Raw genomic sequence first — 15,536 nt, forward strand, 5'->3', positions numbered from 1 at the left:
GCATAATTACCGTTTAGTAGGAGCAAGGCTTGACCAAAGGATCAAACGCAGATTGGAGATTAAGCTCCCTGGGCTTTATGGTCCACTGTGTCCAAGAAGAGGTAATAGATTTTTTTCCTTTAGTCATATAAAATTTAGTTTTCTCTAGTGAAGTTAAGAAGACTAGAACCCACACTAAAAAGGCTTCAAGTACATGTATGCTCGACTAGACACGGCAGTACAATGAAGCACAATGAAGACAGCCACCTAACGAGAGTTGACTGAGGACTTGAGCTTAATAATAGCCCGAACAGCATCAAAGTGCCTCCTTTAGTAGCTGTGTGCGCAGAAGGAGCCTCCAGAGTCCAGCCCGCCCAATGGGGCCTGGCGTTTGACAACCCAAATGAGTCATCAGGATGTAGACTCCCAGCCCTGCCTTAAAAACAGCCTTGTCTCTTATCTGCACCCCCCCCCCCCCCCCCCCACACACACACACACACACACGCACCTCCAGGCACCAGCTCCACTCCAGCCTCTCTCCTCCCTACCCCAGGGACGCCCTCTCATCCTGAGTGTGGAGAAAGGAGACTGATGTGGCGGTGATGAATGCAGCCATCATCGGCCTTTTGTTGTTTTAAGATTTTCTTATTTAATTTTCAGGAAATATTCTCCTCTTTGTAAATGTTTCTGTCACATACTCCACACACACTCACACCCCTCCTCCGCACAATCCCCCAGTCTCCTGCAGACGCCTCGGCTGTCAGCAGTGGTGGGATGGGGTTGTTTCTGCCGCTGCGATTGTGGTAGCTGCTCTCGAGTCGTGAAATATTCAATACACCTGATTGCATGCAATACAGGAGCGAGCATTAGCAGATCAGCTCAACGACTCCCCCTCTCTCAGAATGACACACGAGGCACAATTTCCCCCATGCGCCACGTTCGTCCTTAATGTTGACTCGTAGTCTGCCTCTGTCGCAATTTGCTCCTGTAACTGGGAATGTGTCCTGTGTCACATGTGATAATGGATAATATGCTATCTCCACCCAGAGATGGTATTGGTGCAGTGCATTACTTGTGAAGAAATGTATGGGCAACCAAAGCATATTTAAAGAACATATATCAGGACTTAATGCGGTATTGTGCTTACCATCACAGAATATCTATCGCGTGCAACAATATTGGGTTTCCATACACAGTTTATACTGCGGGAACGATCCGTCTAATGTATTGATGTCCTTAGCTACAAATGTAACACAGCAGGCCTGTTTTATGTGTTGCTATTGATTGTATATCTTAGATATGCATTTTCTGTACATCTAGATTTATGCTGTGGGCAGCTTCCTCTACATTCTGCCGTAAATCGTCTCCCTTGATTATGGGCTGGCCCTGTCCGGTTTAAGTAACAGCTTGTCCTGGTGTGCTGACATACAGCTTTTAGAAGACATTAGAGGCATTGTGCTGCTGAATTATATGTACCAGAGGTGTTTAACCGATGCTCGTGGGCCAAATGTGTTGCGCGGCAAAAATGGGCGCGGCAGAACTCTCTCAGGGTTGTCAGCGGCCCATGGATCATTGCTGATTCAGGATTCATCGCTCTCCATCTTATGGCGTACGGCATTAGAGGCTGCTTTTGACATCGCTGATCACACTTTTTTCTGCTGAGCAGGCAGCAGGGAGGTGGGGTGGCGGGGGGGGGGGTAAAAAAGTTTCGTAGAGATTAGGAAGTTGATGCCATAGGAGTAATGGGGGAGGGGCGAGGAAGAAGGGCTCTGGAGTGTATGGGAAACAGCTTGTGGAAGTGAGCCAACATTCATCACCAATATGGTGTCACATATGGGCTGGTTCATGCTGGAGGTCTGTGCGCATCCAATTTGTTTGTCGTCAGGAGTGACAGTGTGACAGACGCTCCTCAAGTTTTGATCTCTACAGTATCAGGGAAAAAAGGCTTCTAAAGTTTAAACTAATGTTAGATGCGGCATAAGGAAACCACATTTATTTTATTTTGATTTTTCTCTCATTTTAAATTAGTACTATTCTAATCCCAATAAACTGCTGAACTGCAATTGTGGTGAATAAATTGTAAAGATATAACTTTAAGGCCCTAATTTAAATGGTTGTTAAATGATCTTTGGTTAGACTTAAGACTTTGCACTTTGCCCATCATTCAAATTATGGCCCTAATTGTTAATCTCTAATAACAGACACAATAAAAATTATAGTCCTATCTATATTACTGTAGAAGGGTAATTCAGTAATCGCTGAAGTGTTGCTTTGAACCCTGGCCAGGAGGACACTCCACCAACTTGGCCACATGACTTTGAAATCCATTTCAGATTCAAACTGGACTTGGACACATATGGAAAAAGATACACACGCTGGAGAACATCCACTGCATGGATGGAGATGCACTCACTCCACATGGCAGTGCGGTTATCACTGTCGGAAGAGAGGAACTCTTTTCCTAGCCGCATTCCAATCAGCCACTCTGTGCTTCGGACACCTGGAAGGCAACCAGGGGCCGAGATCAAACAGGCTGCAGCACCGAATGCTGCCAAGGTAATCTTTTTGCTTTAATGAGAAGGATCACAACAGGTCAGAAGAGAAAAAAAGAGTTTTTTTCCCTCACCGCTATAAAAACACTACCCTACTTAACACTCCCTCAAAGGAACAAATAATACAAATAAAACAGAAGGGTGAAGATAAATCCAGGGGAATGTGATATGTGTTCAGCATTTACATTGAGTCATTTGGCATATGCTTGTTATCCACTGTGTGTTACAGTGCTTTGAACATCTAATTGCACTCTCTTGGATATTGATCTCATGACTTTGGCATTTTGTTCAAAGCCATGAGTGACAGAAGTAAGTCCAATATATTCTCTTTATATCAAAATAAAGGTTCTATTTAAGCTGAGGCAAAACACACTAGCAGGTATCACTGTGATTCATGTAAGTAATTTACCACCATAAGAAGCTTTTTTGACCTTGTGGGTTTATCATCTTGCTTCAGATAAAAACAACTGTATGTGTGTGTGTGTGTGTGTGTGTGTGTGCACGCGCACACAGTAATCTCCATTCCCAGATTGTGAATATGATAATTTAATCTAAAGCAGCGGGGCTATGCGTATGATAATTTAATTTCAAGATAGCATGCTTTTGCAGAAGCAAATACTGTACCATCAACACGGTTTACATTTCCACCCTCTGCAATTCATCTTGACAGTTAGAAATGTACCAAATGAGGACAAGAAACCACCCTCTAACTTGCAATATAGATCTGGGATTTTCTGTTTATAAATGATATTTCATACTCTTGTGCAGCTGGCATTCAACACAATTCTACAATTTTCATAGATTATTCCTGACATTATTATTGTCATCATTTTGTGGTATTACCATATTGCATTTCCATTGTTAAATTGTAATTACACCTGTATAAATACACATGTTATCAGTTTATAACATCACACTGAACTCCTGCATTCATATATCCGCTAATGCTTACACTAACCCTGGTGTATATGTACAGAGTGGCATCACACTGGTACTGGTACTGGTACTGCTATATACTTATTATGTGGTTACAATGTAAAAGGCTGGTTAGATCAATTATATGATACTTGCTTTATTATAATGATATATAAGATAGAAACATGCCAACACTTAGAGCTTTTCCAACTCACACAGGCTTCTTCACAATGCTCGGTGACATACAGTATCAGGAAACTGGCCTGTGTCATGAGTACAAGTTGATTAAGCTAGAATTATGAGAGGGAACTTACAAAACAGGACCTCTTTTATAACTGGGAAAAAAGGAGAGCATTATCAAGCAGCCCACGAGAGTCTGGGCAGTGGCCTATAATTTGCACAAATTGCCTTATTAATCATAGCACACACAAAGGGAAGTTAAGTACCAGGCTCAAGGTCGCCGTGGCCGAGTTTCACCTGGAGTTAGAGGCCTTGGCTGATGAGAATGACTGGATCTCGCAGCCACAATGCAATCACAGAGGGTGTCTGCTCATACACTTGTGCAACAAGTGCAAATGCAGAGTGAATTGCCCTAGTCAATGCATTCATTTCAATGACTGGTCTAACACAATGGGACGTGTCAATAAGCAGTACAGTTACTGGATTATACGTGCTATCACATTTACAGTGTCTTGACAAATCTCAATATGTATGAACTTTTTTTGGCTATAATGTACTTTTAGTGACCAGTCATCTTTTGTACTGTTATTTAATTTAAAATCATTGCACTGCATGTGGATAGTGTAATCAGCACATTACACTACATGTGGATAGTGTAATCAGTACATACAGCACTGCATATTTCATAAACACATCATATTATGGTCCAGGGATTTTTTCATAGCAATGGAAAATAGCAATGGTGCCACCTAAGTGATGAATATATCTGCAACAAATAAACATGTTTCATGATTCCATTTTCAAACATGTAGTTATCACATTTATGACAACAGTATTTGGTACCCACAAAACAAAGACAGAAAAAACATTTTGATCTTTCCTCATTCATCTGATTATACAGGTCACAATTGGCATTCTAACACTGTGCAGTGATAACATTTAAATTTAGTTCATTCTTGTTGTGTTGAGGGTTTCTATTTGTAGTACAATTATTATTACAATTATTATTATAGCTTACAAGATCTTCTATTTGTGCTCCTGAGTGGACACTATAGAATCTCCCTGACCTTACAAGAATAATCCAGAGCATTTCACCTCTGTGAGATTGTAATCTAAGTTGAATACTTGATCCACATGTAACATGCATGATCCTCCTGTTCTGATGAGCTGTATCTCAATCAAGTGAAATAATTTCTTCTCAAATTACTTCAGTCCGCTAAGCATTGCTTATAGTACAGAAACAACTGAAGATATTGCACTAAAGTGTTGTCTAAACAGATACCTGGTTGTTAAGCAGATTCTTTTTAAGTCTTAAGTCTTAAGTTTAAAGATCATACAAAACAAAATATGAACTGAAAATATGAATATGTACATTGAATTTATTCAAAACAACTGTTCTGACTATATTCAGTCTTGTGCACCAATGCATTCCATGCAATCCATTCCAGCCTTGCCTTTTTATACAATACGCAGTAAACACCATGGCTAAGTATTGGGTTTAGATGGGCAGTGCACTAGTTGACGTTTCAGCATAACAAATCAGAACAGCCTGTCATTGTTGCAGTATAAATGATGGAATCCAATCCTGACTGACCTGTGGGTTGGAGTTTTCCCAAATAATTTCTGGAAAAACTGGTTTTCCTGAGGACACATGTGCACATTTAGCTTTACAAGATAAGCAAGCTAGTTAGCAATCTTACATTAGCATAATGTAAGCCATTGTTAGCCATAATGTCAAATACAAATATAATGTCAACCCAAGTTGTCAAGCAGGTGGAGCTGTATACTGTGTCAGGGGCGGCAGCAATTAGCTCCCCATATTGGAGATAAGGCAGAGGGAGTAAAGATGCATTCAAGCTATTTCAAGACCATGAGGAATATTTTTTTCATGAAAAAGACATTAATATGTATCTTTCAGGAACTGAGATGAGTTTGTGATGGGTTAATGACTGGTTAGAGTGCATTCTCAAATGAACTACCAATACCGAGATATTTTCTCGATATCTCCTTTAGTCTTCTATTTCCCTTTGTCAGGTCAGACAGCTTGTTGTTTACCAGTGACACGGTCATGTATCCATCACCAAGCAGACAAAGCACACAATTTCCAGCAGCATTCTCATTGGCTACAGTATGTTTACTATCCTCTCAAAAACACAACCACTTTCAAGCAAATATGTGCGTTTGTTCTGCCATCTTGTCAGATACACTGTAACTCTGCCAATGGAAGTGCACGGAAAGATGCAAATGCACCAACATTAGCTCATTGTTTTGTTGTTGTGTGGGAGCTAAATAAAGCTAACCTACATACAGTGGGATTTTATTCATGCCACGTCTTTGGGCACATTAGCTCACAGGGCTGTGCGGTGCAGAGGGCGACAGAGCTCTGCCACTGGCAGGGGCCACAGGTTAATGCCAGCCTGTCCTTCCCCTCAGCAAGTCTAAAAATGTAACCCATTTTTATGCTCTTGACATACTGTAAAGAGACAGGCCAAAGTGACTGTCAGATCTGTGTTGTCAGAGTTTGTTTGGCTTGTCTTACGAGTAAAAGCCTACGTGTCTTTTGGTTAAATGTATTTATTCCACTAAATAAGCAAAAAAATGTTTATCTTTGTATGTGTGTGTGTGTGTGTGTGTGTGTGTGTGTGTGTGTTTGTCAGAGTTTGTTTGGCTGGTCTTACGAGTGAAAGCCTACATGTCTTTTGGTTAAATGTATTTTAAGCAAAAAAAAAGTTTATTTTTGTACAGTATGTGTGTGCGTGTGTGTGTGTGCGTGCGTCTGTGTGAGTGTGTGTATCTATGTATCCATGAGCATCTTTACTATGAATATCTAAACTGCATATATGATCAGTTTGAGGCTGTTTCAGCTGCTTCAGCAACTGTTCACGATGCACTACACTATGTAGCAAGTTTAGTCATTCGCATGCCAGCGGTGACAGACATGCCATTACAGTAGCTCTAATTAGGCACACTGAAGCATACAATGATTAAAAGCTCAGCGCTGACCCCCTCATATAATATATATGATAATTTACAGTTATACCATTTACTGTGAGCGTTGCAAAATTAAAGCATTCTGCTGGCATCAATCAATGCCACAAGTGATCCACGTTAATGAATTCCTACACCAATTTCAGACCCATGATAGCTTGACATCGGGGGCACTAATCTTGGGGGTTTGTCAGTGTGATGCTTTAATTACTAACTCTGGGAAGCTGAAGTTTCAGCGTGACGATGATGCGCCAGGAGTATGCATCTCATCCATCAGGGGAGGGATGGTAATATGCTTGATGAGTTGATTAATGTGGGTGTACTTAATGTCGTTAGTTAGGTGAAATCCAGACACCAAAGTCAGGTCCTCTATGAAGTACGTTTCTGAAAATTCACAGGCAGTATAACTCATAGATCTGGGTGTTAGTTTGTTCTCCACATGATACAAATGAGATGGATTTGTTGGAGAGAGAACAGTGGAAGCCTATTGACAGCCTCTTCTATGGTTCTCGCTCAGTACGTACAGCAACAGAGCCTGCATTTGCACATGAAGTCTGCAGTGTGTTCAAAGATCCCTGCCTCTTACTAAAACAGAAAGACTCAAAAATGATAGGAACATTAGGTCTTCCAGGGTCTACTAGTAGAAAAAACTAGATACTAGAAGAAAAATACAAAGATGGTGCTAAAACTGTCCTTATAATTGAGATTGATTAGATAAATACATGAAGACACCATGGACATACTTTTTGCAACATTTGTACAAAAAAACGCAATATGTTTGTTACAATACCATTTGTAAAATAAATAAATTAGAAAATGGTATTGTAAACAATGTACACTTCTGATATCCTTCTCAATCATAGAAATATGATAGTGTTTTATATCATGGGCGGATGAGTTTGTTATCATAGACCTGATAATGCTCTAATACCTTTAAGCACCGAGGGCAATGAGCTCAGTGGCCTCTCGTTAAATGATAAGGGCTTCAGGCCGGACCTCTGGGGAAATCCTCTGACCCTAATAATTCCAGGCCATATTCAGTTGTTCTACACATCTGCTACAACTCTACAAAGCTTTCAACTATGGGATCTGTCTGACTGTCTCCCACCTCATCTCAGTTGTTTACGTGCGCTGAGGCCAGTTAAATCTACACAATGCAGAATAGATAGATAGATAGATACTTTATTGATCCCCAGGGGAAATTCAAGGTCTCAGCAGCATACAGACAACACATACACATTCTTTAACAGCAGAAAAAGTAATTAAAGTATATAATATAAAAACACAACTAAGCAATAAGGACAGTAGAAGATAAAGAATATACTAAATATACTAAAATACAAATTATACTAACACTTAATCTAAATCAATTGTAAAAACAGTACCCACATAGTGGTGAATAATCAATCAGAGGCGCTTGCAATGACTGAGGCAGGGACTGAGTCTGTGATTCTCTGTGCATAGTAAGGTAAGGTAAGGTGCTCTGTGTGAATGAGTGTCATGGTGATAGTGGTCATGGTGATAGTGGTCATGGTGATAGTGGTCATGGTGATAGTGCAAATGAGTAAGTCCAACAGTGCAGAAATAAAGTCTATATATTTAACTATTTTAAGAAAAGGTATAAGTGTGGCCACAGTTCGGCTGTGGCATGGAGGGAGGGGTTATGCATATGTGCTAATATAGCACACAAACAGTGAGGCAGAAAGACAGTGGTAAAAGTGGCTAGTGGACAGACAGTATCCAAACATGGAGGGGGTGAAGAGGCAGACAGACTATGCAGAGAAGTCTATCTCTCCTCTTCCCTTAAGTGAAGCATTGAACAGTTCAATGTCCCTGGGGACAAATGACTTTCTCAGTCTGTCTGTTGTGCAAGGCAGTGAGCGAAGTCTCCAGCTAGTGTGCTGTGGACTGGGTGACACTCATTGTCCAAGATGTTGATCAGTTTGTTCAGGGTCCTATTGTCAGATAGTGAAGTAATGCACTCCAGTTCAGCTCCCACTACAGAGCCAGCTTTCCTTACCAGCCTGTCAATTCGCCCCTCATCCTTCTTCCTTGTGCTTCCTCCACAGCATACTACTGCATAGAAGAGGACGCTGGCAACAACAGACTGGTAGAATATCCTGAGGAGCTTGCTGCACACATTGAAGGACCGCAGCCTCCTCAGGAAGTACAGCCTGCTCTGCCCTTTCTTGTAGAGTGCATCAGTGTTGGCTGACCAGCAGAGGTGGAAAAAGTATGAAAATATTGTACTCAAGTAAAAGTACCAATACCTTGATGAAATATTACTCAAGTACAAGTTAAAATACCGATCTGAAAATGTACTCAAGTAAAAGTAAAAAGTAGTTCATTTAAAATGTACTTTAAGTAAAAGTTACTTAGTTACTTTTTTTTTTGGGGGGGGGGGGGTACCAGAACAACCAGTTTTACCAGAGACTTTCTAATGAGGAGATACAGCACTCAAAAAATCCTCCATAGTAATGCATGGGGTTAGTTTGTAACGCCAATATGGCAGTTGTCTACACATATTACAACCCTTCCGTGGCAAAACGTTGACATGTGAATACATTGAGCCAATCATGTGGTGTGTTGTAAAATACATTGAGCCAATCATGTGGTGTGCTGTGAAGACATCGTGCCAATCATCTGTTGTGATCTCGCTGCTGGAGCAAGATTGGTGTCGTGAAGCCTTACGCACACGCATTTCTGCCGAAATAGATGCACGATAAGTGCCCAAAAAGTGTTGCAATATGGCCACGAATAGAGGTACTTGCCTGATAAGGATGTTGAGAAATGGAGATCTATGTGAAAAATCACCGGAGTTCTCCTTTAAGTTTGAGCAGTAGTTGATTTTCAAAGTTAGTTGCACTCATCCTTGGGTCGCTTTGCAGTGAACAGTAATCCAGCACAATTGAAAAGCCCCTCACAGGCAGCCGAGGCAGGCAGGCCAACGTTGAGTTGCAGAGAGTTTTTTTATATTTGGAAACGAGCAGAAGGTTCAGCAGATTAAAGGGCGTCGAACTGGGGGGGAAAGTGGGAAGTATGGGGCAATGGAGGAGAGGGCCCTTGAAAAGTGGAATATGGGGGGTACAACATTTTCATCAGGCATTAGTAATAACTCAGGTAATCCACACATAAAAAATCCAAACAACTCCATAAGTAGAGTCATGTGTAATGAAGTGGAATAACACAGGGAAAAAGTATTGAACACGCTAAGAAAAAGCACTAAGGAAAGGGAAGGAACGAGCTGGAATCTGTAAGTAGTTAGAGAGTACAGTAGTTATCCTTTCTATCTGCGCAAATTAATATAAGCTTGGTTAGTAGCTTACATATTGATGGGCTATAAAAAGGTTTTTCATTACCAAGGTATCACACAAGAAACATTTCATGATGGATAAAAGCAAAAAGCTCTCCCAAGACCTTTGCAACCTTATTGTTGCAAAACATATCAATGAAACTGGTTACAGATGCATTTCAAAACTTCAGAATCTTCCAGTAAGCAGCATGGGAGCCATTATCTCCATGTGGAAGAAACATCACTGCATCATCAACCGGCACAGGATCTCCTCGCAATATTTCTGACCAGGGAGTCAGAAGGATAGTCAATTCCAAGAGCCAAGGACCACTCGGAGAAAGCTCCAGAAAGACTTGAAAGCAGCCAATTCAATTAAATTCAATTAAACAGTTCTGGAAGTAATCTGGAACTAAAGATCAGGATTCCCAAGAGGGACCTCTGGAATCTGTTTAGAACAATGGACCAAAATCACACCTGATACTGCGACTAATAAGTTTTGTCATACAGGAAATGTCTTGAAGCTGTCTTTACAAACAAAGGCTTTTCCACAAAGTATTGAAGAAATTTCAGTAGGCACGTTCAATACTTTTTTCCTGTGTCATTCCACTTTAATACACAAAACTCTTATGTTTGGATTTTTTATATGTGTGTTAATATAATGTGTGGTGAAAATTTCAAATAGACTCACTGGAAGTTTAGGCTAATTACTGGAAAAAAAAAGTGTTCAATACTTATTTCCACCATATATTTATTTTACCTGAATATTTTAACTTCCAAATTAAATGTAAAAATGAATGTCAGACGAAATGTAAAGTTTGACTGACTGGATTTTGTATACAAAACATAGTGAAAACTGTCTAAAGTCACTCTCACTCTCCCTTGCTAAAGAGCTAAATGGTTTAGTCCGCCTGCAGATTCATAAGGTAGTCTATCTTTTGTTTATTTAGTTGAGCATCGCTAGTAGTGGACCGCTAATTGTTGTGCTGCTGGTGCAATGTCTTTCTCCAAGAAAGCCAAGTCAGGTTACTAAAAACAAAGGCCAAAACAGGAAAAAGAGAGACATCAAAATGAGGGGAAACAACTGCTAATAAACTTCTTTCCAAAGAAAGGTGAGCACAAACGTCAAAACACGAATTCCCATGGTGTTTGCTTGAATATCTCAATCATTGGTGCTAAAAACGAACTGAGACAACCCATTGGAATAGCGGAAAATACACTTTCATAGGCTAATCTGATGCATCTCGTAATCCAGCTCCATCTCCATCACTTTCAGAAAGACTGCATGGCGTCAGCTTGATTCATGTCCTGTTGTAGGCTACATGCTGATCATTATCACTAGGCTAGTGGTTTAGGGCGCGATTTTTTTCTCGCCCTTTCTGTTTTAGTTAGTCTTAACTTTTTTTTTTTACTCAAGTAACGGATGGGATTTTTGATGTAGCGAAGTACGATACTTCACTCAAAAAGTAATCAAGTAAAATTTAAAATACCGATTTTATAAACTACTTAAAAAATACAAAATACACAGAAAAACTACTCAATACAGTAACATGAGTAAATGTATTTCGTTACTTTCCACCTCTGCTGACCAGTCTAGTTTATTGTCCAGGTGGAGACCCAGATGGACATCTGGGTCTCCAGTGTACATCTGTCTTCCGGTGTAAGACACAGTGAATAGTGATGTGAAGCAGTCTGCTCCTGATGTGGGTCATTCATTCTCATTGTGCATCAGGCAGCCATTCCAATGAGAGACCTAAGACTGCAGATGTGTGAGAGGTGGCTAAGCCCCGGTGTGTTCATTGCAGGATTAATAGAGTGACACTGGACATCAGATGCACTCCCTCTCCCTCTCTCATCATACAGATCTAAATGAGGCTTGGTGGGGTCAAACTGGACTGACAGATGTTGCGCAAATCCCCCGATGGAAAATAAAATCAGGACCGCAAGTTGTCTAACGAGAGAGCAAGCAGTGGAGAGCTGTGCAGTTGCATCACACTGCTTTCCCACGCATGTGACTGACCTCAGGAATCCTCACATTCAGCTCAGTTGTGCCATGTAACGGAGGAGGAGTAGGCTACTCAGGGGAGACATGTGGTCAGTGTTGTCAACAACACCACTACCATCAGGTGCAGTAAAGCTGTGCACAGAGGTTCTTCTTTGTATTGACCAATTCTTTTAGAATAACTTCCAGCTTTTTTCAGTGAAGTTGATTAACAACCAATTGGAAGATATCACTCTTAGTTGCTGTTGGTGTGTGAGTGTATTTTTGTGCGTGTGTGTGTGTGTGTGTGTTTGCAATGTAATGTATATGTGGGAGGGAAATGGTGAAATCAGGGAATCGGAGTGTGGATCTTTGGGGAGCTCTTGCCTTGAGGCCTTGTCCAAGAGCAGACTGTATAATGACCAATCCTCCCTTCTTCCTACTCACTTATCCTCGTTCAAACCCTGCAGTTCCTCACAACTTTTCCCCAGAATAACAAGCAGTTCAGAAGCTGTACTCAGGAATGAAAATATAGCTATTCTCCTCAATAGCCTCCAGCAGTAGGTCTGCTCACCAGTGTTAGGTCTGATCTGACATTTCCTCATCATTATAATCATACAAAGATTTAGATTAGACTGGAACCCAGTCCAATTAAATAAATACCGTAACAATGAATGTAAAACAGTTGATGCAACGTTCTTAACCTGACTTTGGATTAAGTGAAGTATAAGTGACCCTGTTGCAGAGGTTACAGTTGAAGAGTATGTACAGTAAGAGCTAGATGAGAGATATGGCTGTAAAGGCATTCTTTACCTTCCCTTTGAGGATCACTGGGTAGCACCTCACACACCTCCCCTCCACTCCTGCACCAAGGTCAGCCATGCACAGATGAGCATGCAGCCGGCTGATGCATCCATCCGATGGCCCGACCTCCATCCTATCCTCAAGGAGAACTCCCAGCTGAGCTTCTTCACAGTCAGCATGTCTTCACCTGGCACCTGCTTAAACCGCCTTCGCTTCGTTTCTGTAGTAAAAACTAGTGAGTGGGGTTTTTTTTTTGTATTTTTTTATTGCTGTTGTTTGGTTTCAATAGTCCTCTCCTCCATTATCTCCCTCCCTCAGAGCCCCAACCCACCCCCCACCCCCCTGCTGTTCCCATCCTGCTCTCGATGGGCCAGAATTCCCCGCTCCATTGCCTCTGATGACCTGTAATCCATGCTTATTAAAGCAGGTGCCTGCTCCTGCTCCTGCTCCTGCCCCAGCGCCGCAGCCAAACGAGTCCTAATGGAGGGATTCGGCAGGCAGCCCCTGCCTCTCGCACTGACACCCTCCTACCCACCACTTTATGGGACACGCTACATTAGGACCTTAATTCAAGAGGTTGTGCATCACCCACCGGCGGGTTAAAAAATGATTCTTATAGTCTTCTGCTTTTTCTCTTTTTTCCATCCTATCTGTAGTTTTTCAGAGGGCTGGTTGAGGAAGGATTGTGCCTCACAGGCCTGGTGGAAGAGGGAAAAAGCTGAGCAAGCTGTAATGTTCTTGTTTTCTTATTGTCGGAGAGATTAAAAAAAAAAAAGTGTGCGCATGTTGGATGGCTGAGGTTAACAATGAGCTACATTAATGCGGGTGTTTGGAGTTGAAGGTCCGGCAATGACAGGTTAATGGATTATATTAAAGCCATCAAAGACAAAGATGACACTTAGGAAAGGTTAAATATCAATAAATCTCAAAAAAGCCACTTGGCAGTGACCTCTGTATGCAGTGACCTGCACAAAATATGTTTCAATATGATGGGAAAAGTAATTCTTGTATAGTAACTGATGATTGAGGTGACACTATCACAAGATCACGTTTTATCTTTTCAACATTTTACCTTAACACGTCTATCTAATGAGTCCAAATATTGCTATGAAAGACACGTCCTAAAAAGTACCCTACACAGAAGCCCCTGATGCAAATCACTACAAGCAATACATCCTGTTAAAATGATGCTGCTTGTCTGTGATGATCAAAATGAGTCATCGAGGGAAATGGGTGGGGGTGGGGGTGAGAGGCAACAATCTCATTCTCTCATCTAAAGCGTGACTCTAATGATCCTCTGTCTCTCTCTCTCTCTCTCTCTCTCTCTCTATCTCTCTCTCTCTCTCTCATTCTGGTCTTGGCTTGCTCTCCTAGTGCTCCCTCTCTCCGTGCTCCTTAGATATTCATTACCACCTATCTGCTATATTGACCAACATCACACCCTGCTCATGGCAGGTAATTACACCAACAGGCCTGGGTCTGGCAACTCTACAACAACCATGGTTTAAAAAACAAAATGGAGCAAGCTGAAACAGGAGGTCCCATTATCTGCGATGAACACCAGAAGGCCACATCTTATGTCTGACATGTCAGTTTCTGTCCAGCTTTATGCATGTTTTTTGGTTCCATTGAGATATACTTTCCTGTCATGTTTAATTGTGTTGACTGTTAAGTAGCAGTGGAAACCAAAATTATAGGTATTATGTGTTTTATAACAGACCAGGTACAAGATAGCTTTGGAATAACTCTCACCTGAAAGCACAAACAATGAAGAGAACATTAGTCAATAACAAACACCAGAGACTTAAACATGGGTGCCCTCTCAGTCATTTCAATCAATTGGTTATTATCCAGAGCAATAGGCATGCCTAGATACAATCAATCTTCTCTTTCCTCCTCATTGCCTTGTGCTTTGGTCCAGGTTGACAGAAGAGAATGCATGGACACATTGTATCATCAACTCATGGTCTATCAGGTTTCTGGGCATCCATAATGGTTCAAAGTGGTTGTGAGGTAGGTGTGCTTTTCCCATTTTCTAACAGTTTCATGATGTGTCCTGCTCAGTACAGTCAGTTTAGTTTTCTAGTCTTTTATGTGTGCTCTATTGAATATATCTCATATTGACTCTCCTTTTCCAAGAGGTTGCATGCAATACAATGCACCTACCCATAGTGTCTCAGCTCTGAGGAAAACACACATTTCCATTGCATAGCTGGAGAAAACACAAAACCTGACTAAAGTTCACTATGCAAGATTTTCACCCTTACGAAGCCAATATGATGGTAAACAAACTTGTAATAGGCGAATTGTTCATCTATCCTAGCTATACAGCATAGACATACAGTAGAAAGACGCTACCGAGAAAAACAGCCATGCAACTTCAAGAATGGCAGCCCAAATCTCATGAGAATCGTGATACATTACCTTGTCAGGAGATTTTTTCGCCTCTTGTTAATCCTTTACCTCCACAACAAAAGCATTTTCGTTGTGCACAGGGGGATAAGTCACAAGAAGTTTGCCATTTACAACAGCAGAGTAAAATAGTAATATATCGTGACTCTAAAGGGAGCTTTACATTCGCCAAAAATACCTAAACCTGCATAGTGTGCCTTTAAGCATGTTCAGCTGCACAATCATAAGTAAATATGTAAACAAAACAAACTTTCTAAAAGTATTCTCTGAACCACTGTCTTGTCTCATCAGATTTGGTATATGTAAACCCTTTTTCTTCCCTAGGTCTCAACATATACTGGAGTCACATTCATAAACAGACTAAACATAAAACAGGATCCTAGGTTCTCAATTTGCTGGACTTACCGTCTACCATTTAAGTTAGGGAATAGTAACA

Source organism: Alosa sapidissima, chromosome 3 (genome assembly GCF_018492685.1).
Source record: "Alosa sapidissima isolate fAloSap1 chromosome 3, fAloSap1.pri, whole genome shotgun sequence".
Classification (NCBI taxonomy): domain Eukaryota; kingdom Metazoa; phylum Chordata; class Actinopteri; order Clupeiformes; family Clupeidae; genus Alosa; species Alosa sapidissima.